Source organism: Peromyscus leucopus, chromosome 9 (assembly GCF_004664715.2).
Source record: "Peromyscus leucopus breed LL Stock chromosome 9, UCI_PerLeu_2.1, whole genome shotgun sequence".
Taxonomy (NCBI): Eukaryota; Metazoa; Chordata; class Mammalia; order Rodentia; family Cricetidae; genus Peromyscus; species Peromyscus leucopus.
Window position 1 is genome coordinate 61,206,187 of NC_051070.1, and position 20,843 is coordinate 61,227,029.

The window sequence follows — 20,843 nt, forward strand, 5'->3', positions numbered from 1 at the left end:
GCAGCTGTTTATGGTGGTCACAGACACTTCCACAAACACATAGGAATGTACTAGCCAGCATTTTGTCCTCCAGGGTATAGCTGAGTCTTCACATAGCTGTTGAGCCCGGGGACACACTTCTCGGGCAGGAAGATGGATCATGAGGTAGTTTATTTAGTCAAAGGATCACGAGTGAGCCAGGAGACATGGAAACTCAGAAAGCACAGTCGAAACTGATTGCCTGCAGAAGAGGAAACCATCTGCACCTGGCAGGCAGCTACCAAATCAGAACGGTCTGTAATGGAAAATCTACCTCCATTCCCCAGCAGGGCTGCCGCCCTCATCACAGGGAGTCAGGGTATTAAGTTTGGCAGTTCTTATAGAGCCTGCCATGCCAGGGAGGTTATTAAAACTGAACTGGAATGGTTTCATAATGCAGACTGGAAACAAGAGTGAGGAAAATGCTAACAGTGAAGTGACAGACCAGAACGAAATAAAGCTAGATCTGTGTGCTATCTGGATCAGATTGCAGAAGCTCCCACATGTTAAAACAGGCTGAAAAGTTAGTTAAATAAATCAAAATGCCAAGCCAGACATTTAACACCCTGGGATGACTGGCCAATGGGCGGAGCCTGTGGTTCACTTTGTTTACTAAGCGTTTCTGTGAGGAGTCTGTAACTAAACCCCATCCCTTAAACATCTGTCCCATTCAAGGGATTCTCACTCTCCAAGCTTGTCATTGCCACAAAGAACTAAAAGAGAATTTCCTACTAGAAGGGCACTCCAGTAAAAAGAACCAGTGATGGCAAGAACAGGTGAAGGGTGCTTTGATATAGTCATCAAGAGTGTAGGTCAAAGTTTTTCGGGAAAGATGTGCAATAATACAACTCAAAACATTTGCTAAAATTTTGGAGGGCTTGACTTTCCTCCCCCAGCATCCTGCATAGCACCATAGGCACTGTGAAAGCTGGTCAGCAGAGAGGAAGCATCCAGGTGAGTACCAGGTTGGTTTCTCCAAGTCCTGAGACCGAAGTTTGCATTATCTCCAGTGATGGGATCTTACAGTTACAGTCTGATGGGTAACCAAGAGCAAGGACAATAGCTTAAATTGTTTGGGGGGCGGGAATCAAGCTGTGGGGGTGAGGTACCTGACTCCTGGCCCTGAGTTTTATGTGTCAATTATGCTTCTGAGAAGAGGGTTATTATTTGTGTGATAGGGTGACTCCATTTAAGTGTGTGTGTGTGTGTGTGTGTGTGTGTGTTACACAGTTTGTAAAACAGTAGATTTCCGTATGGCTTTGTAAACACCCTAAGTATTAGTTATCCTTCCCTTCCCCACTCTTGCTTACCCTCCCATACAGTTGCAGGAATGTTATGGGGGTGACCAACCATTACTTTCTGATTGGCTTGAAGAGCCGCTCCACAGGAGGGATGCATACCTGCTGCTGTCAAACTGGCCAAGATCCCATGGATAGAGCACTCCCGGGAGTGAGGCTACTGCTACCATTCCACCGAATGTACCCAGAGTATCATACTGTCTCCTGCACTTGCACCTCTGTATCCACAGATTAGGGCAGCTCCCAGAATTCATCAGAGCAGTTTTGGTAGGCAGTGAATGGAGATTACCATGGCAACTCACAATGAATCAAAGTACAAAGAACAAGCATCTGTGGGGTACTCAGCCACAGAAGGAACATTTATATCACCCTCTCCTCAAAGCTCAGGGAACATTATAGAAGAACGGGTAGAGAGATTGTAAGAGCCACAGGTTATGGAGGACCAGGCTGTAACAGTGTCTTCTGGATATGATGTGACCATCATTGCTTACACAAGACCTACACAAAATCAAGCCAGGCCAGTCAACATTTCAGCACAGATGGAGGAAAGGCACACAAGCCCCTATCCCTGATTCAGGAGCTATTTACAGTTAGTAGCTTCTGTGGGAAGGGGGCTTAGATTTTTTCAGTGGTGTGATCCTGGATAGGTTGGCTATGCTTCAGTGGGTGGCCCCACACCCACCACCCACACATGGTAATGCATTCATATATGCAGGCAAAATGCCCATATACATCATGGTGGTTTGAATAGGAATGGCTGCCATAGACTCATGGGTTTGAATGCTTGGTCACCAGGGAGTGACAATATTAGGAGGTGTGGCCTTGGAGGAAGTGTGTCACTGGGGTTGGGCTCTGAAGTTTCCAATGCTCAAGTCAGGTCCAGTGTCTCTTTTTTGTTTCTGTTTGGCCATCTGGATGTAGAACTCTCTCAGCTCCTTCTCTAGCACCAGGTCTGCCCACATGCCACCATGCTTGCCCATGATGATAATGGACTAAATCCCTGAACTTTAAGCCTGCCCCCAATTAAATGTTTTCCTTATAAGAGTTGCTGTGGTCATGGTGTCTCTTCACAGCAATAAAACCCTAACAGAGACACACATACAAAATAAAAATTAAGTTAAAAAATTTAAAAAACAACCTGCATGGTGGTTGAATGTAGCTCTGGACTAGCAGTGTCTCTCCATCCCTTTTCTCCATGGGCTAGGCTCTCTATGTAGCCCAGAGAGATCAGTAGCCATAGAGGAATCTTGTTCCCAAAATACTGATAGCTTACCATGTGGCTCATGTACAAGCCAAAAAGGTGGCTCTCATCTCAATAGACACCAAAATCATACAGGGAACTTTAGATAATACACATGTCTGGGCTCTATTCCCACCAGTTAGCTTTGGGTTGGGTTAGGGTGGGGTCCATCAAGATCTGGGACGTGTCTCTATAGCCTGCTATTGTCCCATTCCACCTTAAACAGGGGCACTGGCCTGGCTTCCATGTTCTTGCCAAGCATCTTCTCAGGCTTCACTCTTTCAGATGCCTTCTCTTTTCCCTCTTTCCTTCCTAGATGACTATACTCACTACCTGTCAAGTTAGAATTAGCCTAATCAACACAACGTAGGGGAAGAGAGTGACGGATTTGAGGGTTCTGACCTAGTGGAGACAGCTCATCGCTCACATGACTCCAGTCTCTTTTTTAGAAGAAACTTCTTATGCTCCTCTCCATCAACAGCTCCTGAGAGGCAGCTGGAGCTAGTGCAGTGAGAACAGGGGGCATCCTGGTAGGATGCTTCTGGTCAACGAACATTGTAAGTAGAGAAGATGAAGTACTCACCATGGGGGCTCACCATGTCTAGGACTTTCCGGGTCTCGTGTCCCAGTTTTAACCACATGGAATTTTCACTAAATGCCACAAACCTGCCTACAAAGATTTAGAGATTTATTTGTTTGATTTTATATATGTATTTACTTACTATTTTAACTACTATACTGTTGACAAATATGCTTACAATCTTTCAGAATCAAAAGAATAAAAGTTTTTTTTTCCAATGCAGATATATGTCCATCATTTAAAAGTCAAAAGATAGTGGTATCCAAGAAAAGCAGTTTTAACAGAGAAGCTCCTTTTACATTTTTAAAAGAAATAGTATTATTCATCTCCTAAGTAAAATTTAGATGCAGCATTGCTATAATATAAATCTGAAATATTCTGAATAGGCTCATAGCATTTCAGAAATTGCAAGACCCAACCCATCATAGGCTCCAGGGTATAAAATCTGAAAAGTCATTTGAAAGGTTTCCCTTTTTAAAAAGAATGCTCTCAGAGCTACAAAAGACGTCCTAGAGAGTGTTTTCCAGGTTCCATAGGCCAGGAACCCAGACGCCATTGCAGCTTTAGGAGATCAGACAGTGTGCAGCAGGTTCTCACTCCCTAAAGACAGTCGAACAGGGTGATTCTTGAAGAAATATCAATGAAACCCAAGTCAACATCAAGACTCAGGATACTGGAGGCATCAGGGGTTTAGAACATCTTTTGAGGCAACCTAATGGCAGTGAGTGGAACAATTATGCTGCCAGAGGCACGCTCCTGGGGCCAGGGCTGCCCAAGTGTATCAGTTACTTTCGAAAGACTTTAGTTTAGCTCATGGTGCCAGAGGCGTGAGAGAGTCCGTTATTGCAGAGACACTGGGAAACAAGGGGCAGGCATGGCAGACGGAGTAGAGAGCTGAAAGATCACATCTTCAACCACACATACGCAACAGAGAGCAAACTGGCAATGAGGTAAAGCTGTGAATTCTCAATGTCTCTCTCAGTGATGTTCTCCCCTCAGCAAGATGTTCTTCCCTTCATCTCTCCGTAACTTCTCCACACAGGGCCACTCACTGGGGACCAAGTGTTGGAAGGTCTGAGCCTATAAGGTGGAGGCATCTTATTCAGACCACCACACGAGTCTGTTAGAGCTAGGATGATGCATGCATGTTCCCCAGATGATCAAGCTTTTGTACAGAACCTGGTGTTTTCTATGCTGGGCTTGGGTGTCATTTTTCTTTTCTCTTTCCTTCCAACGCCCACATTCTTTTGCTTTTGGAATAGGAATATCTACTATGTACAGTTCTGTATTGGAAGTATATAACTTTCTTAGTTGACTTATACAGCATCATGGTTCAGGGGTTCCTTATATGCTATCAGCTTCTTTTAATATCAAATGACTAGAACTACTTAAAAAGCTGACAAAGTTCAAATAATTCGATACCCTGAAGCAGCGACTTAAAGGGACAGTGAACTGTTCAGACAGTAGGTCCCAGCTACTCCACAGTGACACCTGCCTGGGTGTTGACTTTATATTAAGGCTGTTTTCTTTGGGATAGATGGATTTCTAAGTTGTTTGAGAGCTGCGGACATTCGTATAATGTGTTTTGATCAAGTCTGTGACCTCTAATTCTTATCCTCCAGCTCTTCCCCCTATTCCCGCCACAACTATTCCCTCTCAATTTCATGGGCTCTTTTTAAAATCCCACTCAGTATACTTAATGCCACCTGTATGTGCATGGGTGTGGAGTCACCTACTGGAGTATGGGTAGCCTCACAAGAGCCTTATTCCCAAACAAAACTGGCTCTCCCTCTCCCCGCAGTCCTCAGCTGCCAATAGCTCCTCAGCTAGAGATGGGATTGTATCCCATCTCCCATCTCCCCACTGGGATTGTGTCTAGCTTGATCTTGTGCGGGCAGGCCTTGTGCATGCTGCCGTAGAGTTCATGTGTGCAACTGCTCTGCTGTGCCTAGGAAACAGTGTTTTACTGTGGTCACCCAGTGCCCATGGCTTTACAGTCCTTCTGCCCCCGCCTCTTCCACAATGAACCCTGGGAAGAGAGGGAGATAGAGCTGCCTCATTTAGAGCTGAACACTCCACAGACTCTTACTCCTTGCACATCAGCCAGTTGTGAGTGCCAGGCAACATTCACTGCAAATCGAAGCTTCTCTGATGAGGGCTGAAAGATGCACTCACCCATGGGTATGATGGTAAGTCTTTAGGAAGTCAGTTTAATACTATGTCTATTTAGTAGAATAATAGTAGTATGTTCTCCTCTAAGATCTATGACCTACCTAGCCACGAGTTCTTGTCCATGTTAACAATACAAGGCAGGACTTCTGTCTTAGGGAGTGAACCTCAAATCCAATGAGAATGTGGGTGGTTTTTCTCATAATAATTGTACCACTCCTGTACCAGGGAGCATCTTGCCAGGCCAATCACTATTGTAGCTCATCGGGTTTACAGTTGGGTAAAACTGATGATAACTTTTCAGCCTCCGTACATCTTACCTCATATCTCCCTGTCATCATTCTTTATGCTTTTCCCACAACTTATTTTTTTTTCTACTAAAATTAAAACTTATTTCACCAGGCACATGTCTTTGTAACCATTGTGATTTCTTGTCTTTCCATCTCCTGCAGCTTCTAGGTGGAGGAGCCCCTTGGTGTGATTTCCTTCCACAGGCAGACACTCAGCCAAATTCCCTTCTCTTGGTTTGAAATGACTGTCCTTTAGGCCAGCAGTTTTCCAGCAGTGTTTTAAACTCCTTGGAGGAAGACAAAACTCCCACAGAAAGAACACAGGGAAGCTGGGGAAGCTTCCCTGACCACAACAAGGTAGCCCCAGATGAATCTGCTCTAAACCTGGGGGGTCTTTTCTATAATAGTTCATCTTTATAATATAGAAACAGCTTGAGAATTATTGATTCTAGTTCCATAATCTTACTTCAAGACAAGAAATTTTAAAGAGGTTCACATATAGGATGTACATTCTGGTTTATGTCTAAATTTTGGGGATAGACCTGAGAATTGGGGAGGGTGTGTGGAGGGAAGCATCAGACAGACTTATCCATCTTGGCCCTGACAAAAAGCGTTCTGGATCTGGCTGGGCAGACAGGTTGGAATATGGTGTACAAGGGAACTGTAGGTTGGGGTGAACAGTGTGGGGTCCTGGCTGGGGCTTGGAGATTTGGCGATGGGTAAGCAGGAGTGGTCAGACTGGGCTTTGACACTGTATGTGGGACATGGATTAGATCCAGCTAAAATTCAATATTTAACAATACACTTGAATTTCAAAACAACTATGAAAAACAAAAATAAATTTAAAAAGTGGGATTTAGTAATCCTGGTGTTGGTGTAGTTGTTATATTGCTATTCTGAAGCGACTGTGGGTTAGTAGTAGGCCAGAGCAAGTGAATGATTAATTATGTGTATTCAAATTCCATCCATGTCGCTATCACAGAGAACCTAGATTCTGAGTGTATAGCTGGGAGAGACAGATAATGCGCCAAGAAAAACATGCTCTAAAGAAGCATCAGTGTGGACCACTGATAAACTTCATGTAAAAAATACTAAGAAACAAGGGACATCTATTAATGAACACCAGGACTCCCAGATGGAGGTCTCAAGATAACTTTTTTCATTTAAAAAAAATAAGATTTCCTACAGAAGTGATAGTCTTGGGCATGAAATACAAGAGATGAAATGATTCAAGCCAGCTCAAAAAGGTGTTGCTTTAGTCAGAGGTCTCTAGAGCAGTGGTTCTCAGCCTTCCTAATCCTGCAACACTTTGATACAGTCCCTCATTTTGTGGTGACCTCCAGCCATAAAACTATTTCATTGATACTTCGTAACTGTAATTTGCTACTCTTATGGTTCATAATGTAAATATCTGACATGCGACCCCTGTGGGGGTCGTGACCCACAGGTTGAGAATCACTGCTCTAGCAGAACAGAACTGATAAAATATATATTAGGCTGGCTTATAGGCTGTAGTCTGTCTAGTCCAACAACGGCTGTCTCCATGGAAAAGCCAAGAATCTGATAGTTGTTCAGTCCACAAGGCTGGGTGTCTCAGCTGGTCTTTAGGGTACACTGAAATTCTGAAGAAGTAGCTCTAATACCAGTGAAGGAATGAACTCTTCAGTGACAGTGAGGGCAAGGAGGCAAAGAGCCAGCCAGCCCTTCCTTCTTCCAAGTCATTTATACATCATATGGGCTGCCACCAGAAGGTGTGGCCAGATTCAGGGTGGAGAGTCCCACCTCAGATGATCAATCAAGAAAATTCCTCACAGGTGTACCCAGCAGAGATAGTCAAGCTGATAACCAAGAATAGGCATCACAGATGTATTCAAGAGAAGACTGCTATTAGTTGAAAGACATCAAAACAATTCTATATACTTTTTTATACTTAACATGACTTTAAAAACCTCTTTATCTCTTAAAAGCCCTCATTAGTCATCTTTAGAGATGGCTTCTAACCTGAGAAATGAAGAGAGAGAATCGAGCCTCTACCCTGCCTTTCCAGTAAGAAGTTTGAACAAGAAAAGATTTGAACAAGTAGCAACATGGTCAGATTATCACCATTGAAAAATCGCTAATGAATTAGTAAGCTTGTGAGTTGATACTACAAAGAAACAGTCAGAAAAATCCAAATCACAGGACACCACAAGTTAGACACAATCCACTCGAACCAATAAGTTCAAAAGGGTGACGAATGTAGAGCTTAGATATTTAAAAGGCCAATGTGCGGCCTGCACTTGAATCCCGGCTCAAGCAAACCAAACTTTCAAATTACATCTACAAGGCCATTGGAGTTTTGAAGACTAAAGTCTTGGTCCACTGAGTAGAAATGGGTACATGTAGCTCAGAAGGAAGTTGTAGAAAGCCTGGGAGGGGGTGGGACTTCCCATGATGCATGGAGGGGGGCTGCACTTCCAAGCTCCTTCACTCATGATCCCTAATTCACACATCAGTCATCACCAAGGGTGACCACAGAACAGATTTGACAAAGCAGGGCATCTGCACTCCAGAGGACTAGGCTGCACTCCTGACCCTGTCATCACACACTGCAACGTACAAACAACGCTTGGTTTTATAGAGCCCTTAATTCCCACATTGGTAGCCAGAGCTTCTGATTCTAAGCATGACTATGAGTCTATGATGTTGGTGGGAGCTGGATGGCCAGCAGAGAGTGGACTAGAACCCATGGAAAAGCCAAAAGAGATACATTTTCTCTTTTACTAGCATCCCCAAGAGAGTTTGGCTACTGCAAGAGCAGACAGGCACATTGAATCCTCAGGGGTGGTTCTTCATTCCATTTCCTGTTGCTTTCCATTTTGAAGGGCCCAGGGTCCCTTTCAGTGTGTGAGAAGTCTTGTTCTGGGTAAAACAGTATTTTGAGGTCATCTGCACATTGCTGAAGTTAGTTTCTAACTGTTAAAGATTTTGGTTTGGGTTTTTTTTTTTTCATTTTTTGCTTGTTTGTTTTAAATGCCAGCGGCACAGCAGCTCGAGGCCTGGGGGATGTTGAATTTGGGAGATATCCTCATCCTGAGAAAAGTATCCTTGTCCCCATGGGAGCTTGTAGCCTATCCTTTCGGAGATGTGGGGCTGTCAGTCTCTGCTGCCTTATTGGCAGGCAACCCGGACGGCTCCACCAGGTCAGGTCATGAACATGTTCACTCTGCTTTCCCCAAATCTGAGAATTCACTTGAAAAAAAAAGTTTGCCATTCATTCATGACACGAAAATACTCAAGTTTCTAGCATGAGAGAGGAATCAGAAATGGAGCAATGAGCAGTCCAGATGGCTCGTGCAATTCTCTTTTAGACTATGACATCACCAGTGAGTCTATAATTTCCTACCAATCCCCCCAAGCTCTCTATAATGCTTTGCCCTGAAAAATACCAAAGTATGGATTCTTCATCTCAGGACAGAATTGAGAGATCCCAGGGACCTTTGCAGGGCAGAGGTCTTCCTGTCTGCATGTTAGAGCTCTTATCCTGAAAGAAAAGAGCCTCGGGAAAGAGTTCTGGCTGTAAAAAGTTGAGCCCAGAAGGAGAGCCCTAGTAGACAAAGGGGAATGTGTTTGCTCTGACCCCTGCCAGTTGCTTCTGAGTCAGCCCCTGAAGGGGTGCTGTTGGCCTGAAGCTCAAATCCCAGACAGGCCCAGAGCTAAGGGCTGAATCAAAGGTGGCCAAGTGTTAGTGCACAGGGCCAGCACACAGGTGTTTCAAGACAAGGTGACTTCTGAAAGCTGATCAGGCCCCCAAGCCCTTAGAGCACCTGGTGAGACAGGTGAGAGGTTAATTTTGGAAACTGGACCCTAGCTTTTATCTATCACACCTGTCTCCATGCATGCACCAGTATACACACACACATACACACACACACACACACACACACACACACACACACACACACACACAGGTCAGTGGTGTGTGTGTGTGTGTGTGTGTGTGTGTGTGTGTGTGTGTGTGTGTGTGGGAGGTTTTCCTTCTGAATCAAATTCTGAACATGCTCCCAGTCCACGATGGTTCTGCTAATAGGTAGCATTCATACTACTGCCACCAAGTTAAGCAACATACACAATTATATTCTTTGGATTAAAACCATGGCATCCTTAAGTTTTGAGGCCATACATCCTGGGAAAGTTAATTCCAAATCTTCCCGAAGCTTTCTAGGAAGTACATGCAAAGCTCTCTGATGTGATAACTGTCTCCCCAACAGCTTTCCCAGGCTTCAGAGAGGGGCTGGGGATCTAAGATCTCTCCCCTCCTAAGACTACAGATCTCTTGCAAACTGCACCACTGTGTCTCAGAGTTGAGAAGACAAACGGGAGACCCAAGCAGGTAACATCTGAAAAAGGCAAGCAGTGGGTAGACACATGCCCAGTGAAGAGGACTCCATGAAGAACTCAAGGTAGCTCATCTGCCTAGGGAGACATTCACTTTCCTAGACTGGGGAGTAGCCAGCAGCTTTCATACTAAAACTTGAATTTTGGCAGACTCAGCCAGCATGATGGTCACATCTACTAGGGTACCCAAGCACACTGAAGGAGGTTGCTCTAAAGGCTGGCTGGGGATGGAGACAGTGAATGGAGGGAGCAGAGGGTACTGCCCAGGCTTGTGCATAGGACAGAAAGACATACTTATGGTTTTCTTGTGGAGATTCAGAACCTCCTTTTAAGTAAGGGGCTTCTTTCTGACTGAATGCCTGTCTCTTCAGTGGAAGTGGTGTTCATTTGCTTCCTGTATTCTTTATAGAATCTCTGTTTTCCTTTTTAAAATTAGCAAATCTCAGAATAATTACCTGGCTAAATAGGGAGATGAAGATATAAAGATTTTCTTTCAAAAAGGGAAGTGCTCGGACACAGCTTGGAACAGAACTATGTATGTCCCAACAAACGCCTCACAAGTTGTAACTGGTCTAAGTAGAAGTCATATTTGTTACTCTATATGCAGCCTAGCCCAGACTACTTAAACATGTTTAGAATGTTTACATCAGCCTGCACATCACTGAACTCAAGGCTAGGTTTTCAAAATGATTTGTTTATTTTTATTGTATATGGATAGGTGTTTTGCTTGCATATTTGTCTCTGCACCGTGTACATGCAGTGTCTGAGGAGGCCAGAAGGGGGCACTAGAACTCTTATAATTGGAGTTACAGAAGATTGGTAGTAGCCATGTGGGTGCTGGGAACTGAACCCAGGTCCTCTGGTTGTTCTTAACTCTGAGCCATCTCTCCAGTTCCACCCAAGGCTAATGTTATCGTGAATTGTTGACCTCCTCATATAGTTTCTAGGACAGTGTATTTACTGAAAGTGGAAACAGGAATGACTGTGTGGGTGCTCCTCTACCCCACTGTAAATGTGGGACATCTTACTGATCCTGAGCTGGGAATGGTGGTTATTTTTACACCGTGAACAATTTTCTTCAAATTCTGATTCTAAGTCACATTTTCCCCAGTCTACCTTTCATTGGAATGTTGTAAATGCTTGACTCAGGCAGTGGACGGTAGAGACCTGTATCTTTTTAAGGAACACGTTACTCTGTCACATCTTTGAGGTTAATGGTTCACAGTGTAACTGGATAGGAAACAGACCTCTGAGCTGGGGATGTGAGCCATAGCCTTGTCAGGTGATCCTGAAAGAAGCAGTTTACACTTTTTCTATTTGCCCGTCTCTCTACGCTGGGATAGTAACATCATATTGACTACACAGACATGTCTATATATTTCTGGGCCATAAATCAAAATGACTGCTCTCAGATAGTGAAGAGAAAGGAAGCATGGATATGTCACAACTTCAAAAGACTGACAGGGATGCTCATAAAGCAGGAAGGGAAGTGAGTGTGGGGTATATGCAGCGGTGGCAGAAACTTGCCAGCAGCACTCAGGGTTACAGGAGTAGTTATTAAAAGGCAGAATGGGCTTCCATTTTTCCTAGCTGCCTGGTTAGGTGAATGTAATCTCACTTAGAACAAAATGCAAAGGATCTCCCCTCATTAACAACTCTCCTGAGTACCCATAGCCCTCCCTGGAGACAACAATTGGCTTCTGTTTGGGGTTATCCTTCAAGAGCATTCTAACACAGTTACAGTAGTCTATGTACACAGATGTCTACATAAACATTTAAAAACTTTATGATAAGAAGCTAAACTTTATAAATCAGCGGCTTGTGCTTTGTGAATACGTTTTTATCTGATTGCACACTTTGGCCACTGTGAACCTGGCTCAGCGTCTTTTGCTTTATCTGCCCTTTACAAAACCCCATCTCTCTGTGTTGAAATTAACCGGAATCTTCTTTCTCTAGACATACTTGGCATTAATATAGATCTCACTGTGTGCAATTTCAGCTTTTGTCAGTTTTATTCCCTGCTGATTCTTTCCATCAGCCATGCTTGTTACGAGTTGAATAGACCCCTGACAGTTTGCACTGGGGTCTCAGAAAGTCCAAGAGGGAAGTCGGAGCAACTCCACCCTCTTTGTGTTTCTGGGTTTCTCTTACACTCAACCCTGCGTGCTCCCATTTCTACCACCATGGAGCACAGAGTCCCCAAAGTGGTTCAAAAGACAGTCAGTGTGCCCTGAGCTGCTCCGAGAAATGGGAAAGTGACATGAGTCATAAGGACATGTCTGTGAAACAGAAATGATCTGGCACTGGGGACGCCAGTGTACTGGCAGAGGACCCTGCAATCACTCAGAATGGCTCCCTGTGCCTCTCTGTTTGGTACATTCACTTGACAGTGAGGCTCAGGCTGGCTTTCTGACTGACTGACTCATCTGGGTCATGGTACCCTGGGTGCTCGAAAATACCCCCAAATTTCTTTAAAATCAGAAAGCAAAAACAACTGTTAGGTCAAAGAAAAAGTTTTACATACACTATGTATAAATTCTTTATACTACTAGAGTCATACAAATTGTTTTAAAATAATGCTTAAAAAACAATTCAAGACATCTAAAAGAGGCTTACAACAGTTGAATATCCATGAAAATGAAATTATAAGCCTAGAGGCAGCCCCTGGTCCAGCAGCCCCTAGGAGAATCCTGGGGTAGAGGCAGCCCTGGTAAGCACGCCCTAGAAGATAACGTTCTCCAGCATGATAAAAAACAAAGCTTGCTTGTTCAGAAATACTCTACATTTACATGGCCAGTATTTCCTCGTTTTCTTGCAGGGAAAAGAAGTTCGAATAGTACTTGACCATCTGCGTGGAGTCCAGCCTCCTGACTGCCCTGGTCCTGGCTGCCCCCAGTGAATGTAATCACTGCATTGCCAGTCCAGGTCAGTTTAGACACACAGAGGAACTAGCCACTATCCCAGGTCTTTCATCTGGATGTCACTTCTGTTTTTGTACCTCATCGCTTCCTCTGGGAGCTCCAAATAAGTGCTTTGGGAGAAGCCTTCACGGCACTGCTAAGATGGGAGCCCGGGTGGAACTTTGCTTATTTAATGCAGGGCCAGACTGATGGCCAAGCAGGTAAAGGAGCTTGCAGCCAAGGCTGGCAACCTGAATTTGTTCCCTGGAGCCTATATGAAGATAGGAGAGTCTATCCCCAAGAGAAAGCTGTCCTCTGATCTCCATATGCATGCCATGGCACACAACTGGCCACCCACACAAAATTAAAATGTTTTCATTATTTATTGATTGTTTAACTTTTTATTGATTCTTTGTGGATTTTTCACATCGTGCATTCCAATTCCACTTATCTCCCCATCTCCTCACATCTGCCCTCTGCCCTTGCAACCTCCCCCAACCCCCGAAATCAAAGCCAAATTTAAAAGAAAAACCAAAAACCAAGCCAAACAAAGAAACAAAAACAAAAAAAGAAGACGAATCTTGTGGTAAAGCAATACTGGAGATGTATTATGAATGTAGTTATGCATGCCTCTCCCACACCCCCCACCAAAAAAAACCCCAAAATTTAATTTGTTTCTGTCTGATAAAATTTCTGTGAGAAGTAAAATAACATGATTTTTTTTTTCTCATGAGATGTCATCTCACTACACACCTCAGACTGGCCTCAAAGTCCCCATCCACCTGCCCCAGCCACTCCAGAGCTGAGAACTCCAGCCGTGGGCTAATGTGACTTCTTCAGAGGAAAGCACCAAGCACATCTCCTCTGTGGCTGCTCCCCACTTTCTCACCCTCTTCAGTACCTGTCATCGCCTCCCTCCTGAAAAGTCAGACACTGAATACGGGAGTGTGAAGGGCCAGGGGTCATCTGCTTTCTCTTTGAACTGGGTCCCATTGGCTTCTTGGGGCTTCTCTGCTAAGACAAAGGAGCTGGGCTGCAGGATTTCTGCATGTATCTCTCAGGAACAACAGACCCATTCTTCTGCCTCCTCTACTCTTTCCTTTTTCTTTTTTCTTTTATGGATGCCATTCTAAAGTGCCCACTCTCATGTTGAGGCCTGCACCCTCTCTCTGAGGTGACAGCCAGAAACAACCCCTATCCACTGGACTTAGCCTGCTCACATTCTTTCCGACTCCACGTCATTACAGACCCTCTCACACGCCCTGCTTAACACTCCCTGTTCCTCCACGGGGCTCTATACCACAGACATGACCTCAGAGTGATTTACCCTTAGCCCTTTGATTACATCATGGCTTGGCAATTTGACCTTTTCTCCCACCAGCTGGAAGCAAGAGTTTTGTTTTCTTCAATAGATAAATACGTAGCTTCCTTTACAGGCAGGCAATAGGAAGACTGGGCAAGAGGTGCTTGCATTATGATTCATGAACTATTTGCATTGAGTGGAGATAAATTTGGATGTGCTGTGGATCAGCAACCTCATGCTGAGCAGCCCACTGGAGCTCTGTGGAGCTGTGACATCCCATGCCCCCAACCAGACGGTGCTGATGAAATTTCTGGGAGCCAAATAATGTTTCAAAAATAACACATTGTATTACGTATGAATTGTTCCCTTTCTAATGCCCCATCATATTAAAAAAGGAACCAGTCTCCTTTGCAGATTATGCATGTACCTGCTCACACAACTGGTCACTTAGAAAGTGAGCAAGCTGCTTGACAAGCTCTCTTCTACTGAGAGATTTCGAGGCACACATCATGCTCTCATCACTGAACACCCAGACTTGGAAATACTCCATGTTAATAATTTTAGATTCATAGAACATTTGGGCATAAAATGGAAGCATCCCTGGGCTTCCTGCATCCCCATCAGAAATAAGCTCCTCCCCCAAAGCCCTTTAGTAGACCGGTTCAGTTGTTACACTTGATGAGCCTGTGACTGGCACAATGCTGTCTCGTAGAGTCTGTGGTTCCCATCCAGGTTCACCACCAGTGAGGCACACTCTGTGGCTTTGGATGGGTGTGTCGTCACAGGTATCCACCATTGTGGGGGCCCTGGGGAGGAGTCTGCCTGCCGGCTATAGTTTGGTTGTGAAGTGTCCTGTGGAGGCCTAGGGTTAAAGGTTTGCTCTGTAGCTTGAGGAGCTGTTGAGAGGTCACGAAACATAGCTGGAAGAAGCTGGTCATTGCTTGATTTGTACCGTTAAGAGGGATGCTGGGATCCCGCCACTTCCTGACAGCCATGAGTTGAATATAACTCCTTTGCCATGTGCTCCCACCAGGAGGCACCATGGACCACAGCCCCAAAGCAGTACTGTCAAGTGATTACAAAGCTACATTAATTTTTTCCTTTTCACTCATCATCATCATCATCATCATCATCATCATCTTCTTCATGTGAGCTACGCATATGAGGGCAACTGTGTACCATGTCTGACTGTGGAGGGCAGAAGACAGCTTTGTGGAGTCCGTACTCTCCTTTCTCCTTTACATGTATCCCAGGAATCAAACTCAGGGTACTAGACTTGTGTGGCAAGTACCTTTACCCACGAGCTGTCCTGCTGTCCATGAACCTAAATTTCTGACTCCGGGAACCCAGATAAACTTTTCTTTCTTTTAATTTGATCATTTTGTGTATTTTGTAAAGTGATGAAAAGCTGGCTGGAACGACCCCCCACACCCCATGCTCCCTCCCTTCAGGTGTCCATTCCCCTGGATGCCACTCACCATCACCACAGTGTTACTTTCTCTAGAACACAGCACAGTGGCAGTCACTTATAACGTAGTCTTTGCAGATGGACATTTTTCATTTAGTGATGTGTATTGAATTCTCTTCCATGTCTTTTCTTGGTTTGATCAATCATTTCTTTCTATCAGGAAATAGCACTGCATCATCTGGTGTAAAAGAGTTTCTTTACTCGTTCATCTATTGAAGACTAACCCTAGTCTTCTGATTATCAGCAACATAGATAACGAGGCTGTAATATCCATGTGTAGTGTTTTATGTGGGCAGCTTCCTACTCCTCTCTTTCTTTCTCTCTTTCTTCCTTCCTTCCTTCCTTTCTTTCTTTCTTTTTACAGCGGTATCATTTCACATTATGAAGATATTTCATACATTCTCTACCTTTAATGAACATTTAGACTATTCCCAGGCTTTTGACACTACAAATGATGTTTTAATGCATAGCCTTGGTAAATGCATTCTTAAGATAAATTTCTATGACTGGAATTTCCAGGGCAAAGGGCACAAGCATGTCATCATTTTGATGTATATTTCTAAATTGACCTCCACAGAGGTTGTAAAAATGTACCCTCCCCAAGAGTGTGTGGGAGCCCTGGTGTTCCATGGCTTCTGTTATTCTTTCCTGATGAAATCTTTCTCCATCCACATCTTCCCACGACCTTGCAGGAAGGGCAGACCAGCTGTCTATTGGCCCTCTGCAGACCAGCTACAGGGTCTTCTCTTCTTTTGTGCATTGATGCACTTGGTCATGGGTTCAACGACATTGGAGAGCAGAAGTTTTTCCTGAAGTACTTTCCATTAAGGGTCCTCCAGAAGGAGTATGCACTTAGTGGTAACAAACAAATAGTAGCTTCTCACTAAATGTCTAATGACAATTAATAATAACAACTCTTGAGTATTTTGAAAACCCCTAAGTCTAATTAAGAATATCTTGGAGCCACTGACTAGACCACACAGTAGTAACACGTGAGTCAAATGATAATGATCAATCAAGAAATTCTGAATGTATTGGGTTGTTATTTATTGTGCTCTGGGCACCATGGCAAGAAGTTTTAGAGTCCTCCAAGTTTTATGAGTTAGATGTTACAGTACCTGTCAGATTCACACAGGCCCTAGAAGAAGCATCCTGTTACTTAAGCAATGGAGGATTTGCTATAAAAACAGGCGAGAGCATGAGGTAGTGTGAGAGTTGCCAATGTCAGCTGAATAATCCACCCTGGATTCCCAGCTCCCTGTTCCGCACTGCAGAGCGGCAGGTACAGTTCCCAAAGGCACTCTTTGTGACACCTACCAGAGCTCAGAGACCCCCTCTGCTTTGTTCTCCTGGAACTCCTGAAAAGAAAGATTTGATTGGCTCTTTTTGGATTCATCCACTAGGTGCGCTTGTTGTTCAACTGTCTTGCCCAACTTCCTCAGAGGCAGTTTCCCTCCTGTGGAAGTCCTAAGTGGTGGCCTGTGTCCTGCAATTTTTTTTTTTTTTTAAATCTAATCAGCTGTAACTAGCCCAGGGGACTTAGTTTCACTTTGTCATAAGAACTTACCTGGGGCAGAGGGAGAAGTCAGTTGAAACTGCTTTCTTCAATAATAGTTGTCTAAGGGAAAACATTTTAAGTTTTATGGACTTCTGCATGCCATCCAGTCTGATGACTATCTGCACATGGCACAGGCCCATTTTAACATATCAGCAGCTCGTGTCTTCTTTCACGTACTTGCTGTTAACCCATGGCCCACCCCTGGTTAGCCAGCGAGATACAGAAAATCTATTGCCTGCAGGGATCATTGGAGAGAACAAAAAGAAAACATTAATCCTTGGCCTTTGAGCTGCAAAATCTGAAGTCCAGATGTGAAACAAAAGACTCAGAAGATTATATGATCAGAAAGAGCCAGTTTTCTGACCACCAGACACGAGATAAAAGTTCCTTGAGCTTGGGCGAGAGGGTGAAAGGAGAGCATGGCTAAGGAAGTCTGAGGAAGCAGGCTGCACTGTTCCTTCTCCGAAGTTCCAACCCACGAGGAGGAAGAAGGGGTGAGGTGAGAATGAGAGACTCCTGGGCACAGCCTGGAAATGCTATCAGAAGCAATCTCATCTCAGGCAAACAGGACTGTACTAGACTAGAGAGGGCAGCACAGTGAGCCTTGGCAACAGAGCTGGGGGCCGCCACAGAGAGGATGAGCAGTGAAGACAGGCTACACTCTCAGGAGCCTTAAGCAACCTCACTCTGGGCCCCAGAGAATGCAGAAAGGTCCCACCAGCCTGTTTGGGCAGACCGTCTGGGGAAACAGAGCTCTCGCCTGATGTATGCTTGTGAATGTTTGAGCCCCCACATGGCTAGGAGTCCTATAGCAGATGCTCTGTGCACAGAAGGTGACAAAAGTTGACAAATTCCCTCTGTGCAGACTTGGGAATTCTTAAGCAAATGACAGAGCTGTGCAACGGCTGAGATTTTCATCTTTAGGGGAAGTAGAGGTAAGGAAAGACCTTTTAAAAAAGTTATTCACAGATTGAGTCTTCTGGGAGCTTTACCAGGAACGTATGCATCCTAGAAGGGATGAGTTGCTAAGTTGCTTTGGGTTCTGTCATACTGAATACACATGTTTCAAGCCCCCCAACCCTTTATTGTACCATATCACTTAAGAAAATAAAACTAGGGCTGGAGAGATGGCTCAGCCGTTAAAGGCTAGGCTCACAACCAAAATATAAGAAAATCAAACTAGCCTTAAAATGTTATCTGATTCTCTCTCTCACTCTCTCTGTTTCTCCCCCCCACAGACACACACTTAAAAAGCCCACAAAGATAGATAAAATAGTAGAAGATCCCCACATATCTATCACTCAACTTCGTTATCAACTCAGTCAATCTTGTTTCATTTACATCATAACCCATTTCCACACACTGTGTTATTTTGAAGCACATCCATGAAAACAAACCATATACTTTTGTTCATAACATCTTAAGGATATTAAACATTAAACTGATTCTTTAACATTATCAAACTTGCAAATATTGCTTGAATTTACAATTACGCTAACTTTTCCAAAGTTATACTTCTTATTTCCCAAATAGTGACCCTCACTGAAGGGGGTTGGCAGACCTACCGAGTCTCTTAGTGTATCTATTCCGCTTCCACACCCCCACCATGTAATTATTGCTTAAATAACCCTGACCCTTTGTCTTGTAGAACTTCCCACAGTCTGCGTTGTCTGATTGCATCCCTGGGGCTTTGCTGCTCTGTCCTCTGGGTTTCCTGTCTTTAGATCCAAGAATCTTAGCCAGATGTTGATTCTCCTCTTTGTTTTGTTTTGATTTTTTTTTTTTTTTTTTTGGTGTGTGTATGTGGGGGGGAGGGCAAGAATTCTTCATCTGTGCTTGTAGCTTTCCCAGCAGGTAGATCACAATATTTGGTTGTCTCTCTTTTAGTATAAGCAGCAATATTTATGCTTGTTCTGAATAACAAGATCGTAAGAGTCTTATTTTCATGTATCTCCTTGTGCATTAGCTACAACAATCTATGAGAAGAAAATCCCCCATCAATAGTCGGATACCTGATAGTACTATTTATTTCAGGAAAGCCAGATAAATCTCGATTTTTCAAAATAAAGAGCTAGCTCCCTCTAATGATGACCAACTGGTTGTTCTTGGTTTACAGTATCATTGGGAAACTCATATTTTTATGTGTGTTTTGTGCATCTCAACTCATTGTAGCTCTTCCGTATGCTTGAAGTTTCTTGTCTTCACCCCGTGGTAGCTCATGATCTTGGTTTCTGTGTCTGGAAAGAGGCGCTTCCTGTGAGGTAGGACTTTCAGTTTTGAAGCAAGATCATTTTGGGGCAAACTGGGACAAGCTTGCCATACTAACCTCACTGGTCTTTCTGCCTGCTGCCGTGGGTAACATAAGGAATTCTAAGTTCACCCTGTGAATTTTCTCCTTTAGATTTGGATTTAGCTATTTCTCTAAGAACAATTGGTTTCTCTGACTAGGGAACAGATTTAAAGGACTCAATCTTCTGGCTTCTTCTAAGCATGAGGTTTTGCTTTTGTGTCATGACTGACTTATTATTCTTACCCCATCTGGGTGGTTGTAAGGACCATATGCAAATGAGGCTTACACAGCCTGAGGCCTGGAACACAGAAATCATGATGATGAACACTCACTGTATCGGCAATGCTAGCAGCACACCACCTCATCTCAGGGAAGCATCCATACATTTAGGGTGAGCTATGGTAAGGAAATATAGATGGGGGCAGGGACTCTTTGGACATACGCTCTACAGTGTCTGTGAACTGGAATGTATTCTGTGCACTTCGTTATTTTTAGACTTTAAATTCAAACCATCAGTGAGCCAAACCTTTCAACAAAACATTAGGCTGTGCAGTCGGACCTGAAACCATTTGTAAAATGCCTTAGGATGTTTGGTTTTGACACCTGAGAAGCCTGTGCTTATGGTAAGTTTCTTAGCCTGTTACATATGTGGACAGTGAGGGGAGAAAAGTTTCATTCACATTAGTTGAAAACTGTATATTGAAAGAGACTCTGAAAAACTAGTATTGGAGACAAAGGCAGAAAATAAGCCATAGTACATTCCTTTGAAAATGGTGGAGTCCATTGTAATCATCAACTGTAAGTTATACTGGCGAGTCATGAATGTCACTTCCACGTGGGTTATCCATCTGAGCCAGTCTTGGCTGCTCGTTATAGTGAGGCCCCGTGTTTGTGATGTGCACCAAGGAGAAGCAGATCAAAGAATTCTTGTTCTGTGAACCGTTGCAAACAACTACAAAGGGTCGGATGCGTTCAGTCCTGACACGAGCGCCTTTCAAAAGCATAAGTTAATGCCTGACATATGTGAGTCCATTTGCACTGATGCTGCCCCTGATATCCTAAGAAAAAGTCAAGGTAGATTGTATTCATAAGAGGCAGGCAGGCCCTCTTATCATTAGCCCACAAATAATGCACCAGGATGCATTAGCCACTGAGCACTCCCCTCCAACGTTGAAGACTGGATTGAGTACTGTGGTATCATGGTACATTTTATCAGAGGGTTTTTAATGCAAGAATTGAAAGCAAGGACATTACTGAGAAATAATGGTTTCAATAAGCAGAGGCCAATTTGATATTTTTTTCAGTTGAGTATTGTTTTTTTGAACAATGCTTTGAACTCTCAGAAACTCCTT